Source organism: Schistocerca americana, chromosome 5, assembly GCF_021461395.2.
Source record: "Schistocerca americana isolate TAMUIC-IGC-003095 chromosome 5, iqSchAmer2.1, whole genome shotgun sequence".
NCBI classification, from domain to species: Eukaryota; Metazoa; Arthropoda; class Insecta; order Orthoptera; family Acrididae; genus Schistocerca; species Schistocerca americana.
In genome coordinates, this window is record NC_060123.1 from 557,070,650 (window position 1) to 557,077,980 (window position 7,331).

A 7,331-nucleotide genomic window follows, 5' to 3' on the forward strand; every position below is an offset into this window, starting at 1 on the left:
AAGCGATCACAAAACTCGGATGGACAACACTGAAACACCCGCCTTACAGTCCTGACCTGGCTCCATGTGACTATCATCTATTCGGGAAACTGAAAGGCTCTCTTCGTGGAACAAGGTTTGAAGATGATGGCTCCTTGTGCATGCTGCCAAACAGTGGCTCCAACAGGTTGGTCCAGAATTTTATCGTGCAGGTATACAGGCGCTGGTTCCAAGATGGCGTAAGGCAGTTGAGAGGGATGGAAATTATGTGGAGAAATGAAAATATTGTTCCTAAAGGATGTATTTAAACACTGTAAAACTTTTAAACATGTGGAGTAAAAGATGGATTTTTAAAAAAATAGTGTGCCTTTCTTTTGGAGTGACCCTCGTAGATACAGTGTTAGAAATGCTACATTGCAGACAAATAGCAGACAGTTCAGTGACACAGTGAACACCATGTGGAGTCAGAACAGAATGAGAGTAATCACTGGGTGATGATCACATAATAGAGAGTGAGCTGCAGGTGATGCTTGGCTGCACCTGTGCAGTCATCAAGTACTGTCACATAACTGCAGTGTTGCCACCTAATAGCCATGCTCCTCACTAGTGGACATGAAATGGCTGTCGCGTCATTCATGCGCATCTTGCGACAATAGTCAGTGTCAAGAGATTTTGTCCAGTGCCCAACATCTAGTTGATACCTCGGTGGTTTACCACATCCCTTCTTGGATGGGGAAACGGTGAGCAGTGTCTCAGTGAGGTGACTCTCGCCGAGCCAAATGCTTGCTTAGCCCCCCCCCCCCCCCCCCCCGAACCAAACCAATGTCATCAGAAGTATGGGACACCTGCTGTGGCACCGCCAGCTTCCAATCGGTGTAAATAGGGCCAATGTTTATAGCAGAGACCACCATGTCCACATCCGGTCCCGGCACAGAAGGGAACAGCAGTGGTGGGTGTGGCACCGTCGATGCCACTACAGCATCTGGAACTCCATTGGATGTCCTGTCTGTCATGGGTGTCCTATAAACAGAGGTGGGGTCGGGCTTGGCTAATAGGATAGAGAAACCAGGGGCAGGAACTGTTCAGCAGTGGGAGAGGAGGGAGCAGCGGATTTGTTGCAAAGGAAGAAAAGGTACTGCTGGAGGGTTCAGTGATGTAGCTGGCTAGGTCCCTCACCAGGGGTGGAGCTGATTTTGATGGCATGTTTCTGTCCAGTCCCCCGTGTCCTGAATGAACATGTGGTGACCCTGTTGCTATTGGATGACCCCTGGAACCCATTTAGCCTGACGTCTGCGCCTACATGCGGGTGCCCAGAAGAAAGCATGGAGACTATGCCGTGGACGGCCCTCTAGACATTGGCTGCATTAGGTGCGGGAGCATGTGGAGTCAATGGCTGTGTAGGAGCGCTGCCGGACTCTTGTTCCCTTTTGACATTGTCCTGTAGAAACTGAAAAAAAATGTGACTACCTCATCCATGGGAGGAGAGGTTGCTACCCACTATATAGCAGAGATGGAGAGTTGCAGATAGACTCAACAAAAAGACTGTCAACCATGTAAGCTTTCAGCCAAAAAGGCCTTCATTGGAATCGGGCGCGCGCGCGCGCGCCCACACACACACACACACACACACACACACACACACACACACCAAAAAAATCGTGGAGCCACAACTCGCACACACATAACCAGTCTCTGGCTGCCTAGGCATTCTGGATTTTCTGTTGTTTGATTCATCCGTAGAAGGGTCGGCCATATACTTCCTCATTAGAAGTCCGCATAAGCCTTTTGGCCTCACCATTTGACTGGAGTGGAAAGGTGGGAACAGCAGGTGGTAAAAGCCCTTTCTGGGTATGAAATTGCCATCTACTATCTGACACCAACGTGAGATGAAGTCCTACAGTAATGAAAATTCGACTGAGCCCCGCAACCACAGCTGCCGCACTCTGGGACCGACATTTGACCATGTACAGATAGTTGAAGTATGCATCGATGACAATCAGCCAGATGGTATCCAAAAAAGGGCCCACAAAATCAAGATGAACCCACTCCCATGGGTGTTAGGGCATCAGCCAAGAAGAGATGACTGGCGGGGAGCCACTAGTTGTTCATCCTGCTGGCAGTTGCGGACAAGATGTTTGATCTGCCAGTCTGTGCTCGGCCAGCACACACAGCACTGGGTGAGCAGTTTGGTGTAGTGAACTTAGTGCAGTAACCATAAGATTGTCAGGTGTAGTTGTTCCGATGGGACTGCCCTGGGAGACCATTGATTCCTGATGAGGAAGACAACACCTTCCAACAGGATTAGCTAGTGGCATAGGTGGTAGTAAAGTTACAGTGAGTTGGAGTCAAAAGCAAGAATGCAGTCTTGTCAACCCTGTTGGGTGCGCTGTCAGACCTGTGGTTATATGGCGTCCTTGGCCGTGATGGGAAATGTGTTGATCACCTGCTGAACCTCATGGTCCAACTTGAAACACAAAATCTCAACTTGGTGAAACTACGGGTTGGGGCCAATCGGAAGGTGGGAAAGGGCATCCGCGTTGGCATGTTGAGTGCTATTGCAAAAGTAAATTTCATAATTGAACCTGCAGAGGAAAAGCGCCCAGCATGGGAATTGGTGGACAGTCCTCTCAGGTAGCTTTCCCTTGGACCGGGAAGGATGACCAGTGGCTTGTGATCCATAATAAGCTGACACTTTGCTCCATAGAAGAACACATGGAATTACTTCAGCATGATGATTGCAAGAGCTTCCTTTTCAATTTGCGAAAACCTGTCTGTGCAGCACTGAGTGCCTTTGATATGAATACAATCAGGTGCTCAGAACCAACCGCATCTCTGTGTCGGGACGGCCCCCAGGCCCCATCAGGGGTGTACACCTCCACCACTGCTGGAAATGTGGCTAAACATGGGACCGACAAGAGGGCTTTCTTAAAGACCTGAAATGCCTGCTACCAGACAAAAGGTATGCCCTTCTTCCAACCGGTCACTTAGCAGGTACACAATGGATGCCGTGCCTGGGATAAATTTCCCATAGTATGCGACCATGCCAAAAAAAAGACTGGAGCTCCTTGAAATTTGTGGAGAAAGTAAGTGCAATGACGACTTCCCAACCAGGTTCTGCATGGACTTAATCTTATTGTAGGAGGCAATGTGCATTAGGTATTCCATTGATGGTTAAAAAAGAAAAGAGGAGAAAGATTTCTCTAGATTGCATTTGAGGCCCGTGGACTAGAGGGTATGGAACCGCCACTGCAAGTTGACTAAGTGTTCTGCTGTTGGTGGCTCCTGTTACCACTATGTTCTCCAGATAATTAATGCTGTCCAGAAAATCCTGTAGCAGTTGCTTGAGGAATCTTTGAAAATGGCCAACTCAGTGTCCACCCCCAAAAACTTTGGACATTTATAATCCAAGTGGTGTGTTGACCACCAAGACCTGTGATTCTTCATCCAGGTGTAGTTGTTGGTAAGCTTTGAGGTGTGTTTTGTGGTGTTACCTCGTGTTGTTGTGCACTTCAAGCATGATCTATCAGGCAGGATATGTGTGTATTAGTTTACCTCGTAGGTAATTACTGGTCACCGTTCTCGAAGTCCATTACCTGCATAGTTCTGCTATGCATTGGCATGTGACCATTCTCTCGGACATCTTCACTTTGTTCTGATGTGTTGGTGCTGGAAGGGAGCTGTAATCTGGCCTAGCCACTAAGTGACATAAAGAGCTTAAGAATAATTCTCCTGTATTGTAGGCCCACTGGTTTTGATATACAGCTTCAATTAAAGTGATGGGTGGACAGATCTCGTAGCTCATGACAGACTGTTTAAAACATACATATGTCTTACTCTGACTTTACCGATTGAAAATGATTTATAAAAGATACCAATGGAAGAATGTTAACAGAAGATCAAAAAATTGGAAGAAGATGGATGGAATACTTCAGAGAATTACTAAACTCTGATGAACCAACCGAACTACTTGAGTTTGATGAACCAGTAACAGTAGACCCAGAATATCCTCCACCCACCATTGAAGAGATAAGGAACCAGATTAAAAACCTTAAGAATGGTAAAAGTCCAGGTGAGGACGGTATTCCTGCTGAACTTCTCAAGGCTGGAGACGAAATCCTCTGTTTCAAAATCCACAAGCTAATCGAGCAAATTTGGGAAAAACATGAAATACCAGAGGAATGGAAGGTAGCTGTTATCACAGCCCCATATACAAAAAGAAAGACAAATCCGTATGTGACAACTACAGGGGCATAGCGCTACTCAACACCTGTTATAAAATCTTCTCCAACTGCCTATTAGAACAAATAAAACCTATAGCAACAGACATAATTGGAGAATACCAAGGTGGTTTCCAGGCAGGGCGACCAACCATGGACCAGATTTTTGTCCTAAAACAGGTCTGTGAAAAAATGTACGAATACGGACGAGAGATACATCTCCTGTTTGTAGACTTCAAGAAGGCTTACGACAGTATACATAGACCTAGCCTGATTAGAACTATGACAGAGTTTGGTATACCAAAGAAGTTGGTCAAACTGGTAGAGGTATGCCTAAATGACACAAAACTTAAGGTTAAGGTAGGCAATCAAATGACAGAAAGCTTCCAAGTTGTAACAGGATTACGCCAAGGAGATGGGCTATCACCTGTCCTCTTCAACCTGGCACTTGAGAAGGTAATGCGGGATTTCAACAAAGAAAACATCAAGGGCATTCAAATTGGTAATGAACACATTACATATCTGGCCTATGCAGACGACATTGCACTATTAGCATGCACACAAGAAGATCTGAAGAGAAGTATCCAGACCTTGGAGTTATTGGCAGCTAGGATCGGTCTACAAATTAGCTCTGAAAAGACAGAGTATATGACCATAGGAAGAAAGATCCAGAACTCTCAAGATTTAATTGTGAACAACACCAGGTATAACATGTGAAAGAGTTCAAATACCTTGGATCATTTTTTACAGAAGTAACATCAACTGAAGCAGAGATAAAACACGACTGCAGGCGGGAAACAGATACTATCACTCTCTAGACCGTATATTAAAATGTAGAAGTGTCTCGCAACAACTAAAGCTACGGTTGTATAAGACATTAATAATGCCAGTAGTACTTTATGGTTCTCAAACCTGGAGCACTCGAAAACAAGACCTTAAGCGACTGCTAACATTTGAAAGGAAAGTCCTCAGGAAAATATTTGGACCAGTCAGAGATCAGACTACTGGAGAATGGAGAAGACGCCATAACACTGAATTAGAAGAGCTGTACAAGGAGCCTAACATCTTGGGAGTGATGAGAAGCAAAAGACTGCAATGAGCTGGACATGTTTTTAGAATGGAGGCAACAAGATGGCCCAAAATCACAATGGACTGGATCCCGTCAGACAGCAGACCAATGGGAAGACCTAGAAAGAGGTGGATCGATGGAGTGAGGGAAGACCTGTTGCAGCTGGGAGTCACGGAAAACTGGAGACAGATAGCAGAAGACAGAGACGGATGGAGAGCTCTAACTGTGGTGGCGCGCGGTCCTCTGGGCCTGATTGCGTGAAGAATGAAGAAGAAGAAGATTGTTGTTTTATTTGCATGATTTCCCACACTTAGTCTTTTGAATCAAAATTCTTTTTTTTTTATTTCTGAAAATGTCCCTCAGTTAATCCAGTTTGATCCGACAAAGGTTTAAGTCATACCTAATATACTTAATTGATAACAGTCATGCGTGCCCCACCAACCATTCCATTGTTCACCACATCCTAAATTCTAGCAAATAATTCCTCCCTTTTGCAGACTTTTCCTTTCTTTGGATGGCATTTCCATGTACCCTGTTTCCCTTTTTGTTGCAAAGAATGTAAAAAAAAAAAAAACAGTAAGTTCACTTATCCAGACTTTGTTCTGGTTACTCAGATGTAACAGTTCTTCTTGTGCCTTTGTCATTAATCATAAGAGCATACATTTCTCAAATTTATTTGTATAAAAAAAAAGATTAGTTTCATCTTTACTGTAAGGAGTTACATGCTGACATTTTAAACTACAATCCTCTTGACTTACCACAAATCTGAGATTTGGAGTTGTCAACATGTGAGGAATTGGGATACAAGTGCACAGGCAAGTCTATTATACTTCAGCTATTTTGGAGAATATTTCAGCAACATGACTGTCACTGACCAGCATCATAGCTCTGTAAGAGCTGAGATACTCTTTTAATCTCCTCTATACGAGTGTCCCTCTTCTCAACTCTTTACATAAAAAAAATGGTGCAGGTCATTCCTTCCATTGCATGACCTAGGCATCGGTCATCCCTTTCCGTGAATCCACCTATTGTTTAATCTCCAAACCAACCCAAAATTAGGCATACCCCATCTCAAAACTTTTAACAGTATGCACATTCTCAAGATTTCTGTTTCCGTTCTTCCTCCTGTTTTTCTTTTGTGGCTAATGTATGTATTTCTCCCAGTTATATTGCCTGTGTTAGTTAACAGTATGTGTTTCTTGTCTCTGTTCATGTGTTATTGCCCCATGCTACCATACATTGATAGGTTGTAAGTACCCCAATGCGGTCTTTGGAAAAGAAGGGTTCCTGTGACAGAAACACATGAATGTGGAAAGAGGGATGTTAGACTAGGTAGTCCAGTTGAAGGAGTAAGAAAAAGAAAATTAAGAATGAGTTTTCTCGGATCGAAGGAAGAAAGAAGATAGAAGCCCCAAGGACAGTATCTCATACCATCCCACACACCAGGATCCCTTACCTGTAGGGTTCTTCACCAAGCTACCAGAGGTTGAACTATGTTTGGGATATCGTACAGGATGGACTTGTCTCAGTTAAACCTGTACAAACCCTGAAAACTGATCCTAACATCACCACCACTAGGTGGTGGTGCTAACATACAGCTACGGGAAGCGTGATTTACTGTATTGTACTAACCCATAGAGAGCCATCACATCACTAATGACCAGTGATGTCCCCTAAATTAATTTCTGTTACCTTGCTCCTGGGTTGGGAGAATAATACTCATATATCTGCTATCGGTTGGACTGAACAATGCACATACTCATTTTGTTAGCATATACAGTTCATCTACGGAATACCAAACAAAATACATCTACGGAATACCAAACAAAATTTGGAATCCAGTCGTAACAATTAAAGTCATATGCTTGCTGCAGTAAAGCTTAAAATCTTGTATATATTCGAGTATCTCAACTCTTAGTTCTACTTTTCTCACCTCCAGTGTGTCTCAAGCCAAAATATTCATTTTAAAACTCGTTATAGCTTCCTTCCTTTAAATATTGATTAACATTCCAACACTTGTTACCATAAAGCATAAATGTAGTATACCTATGAATTATTTAATATTA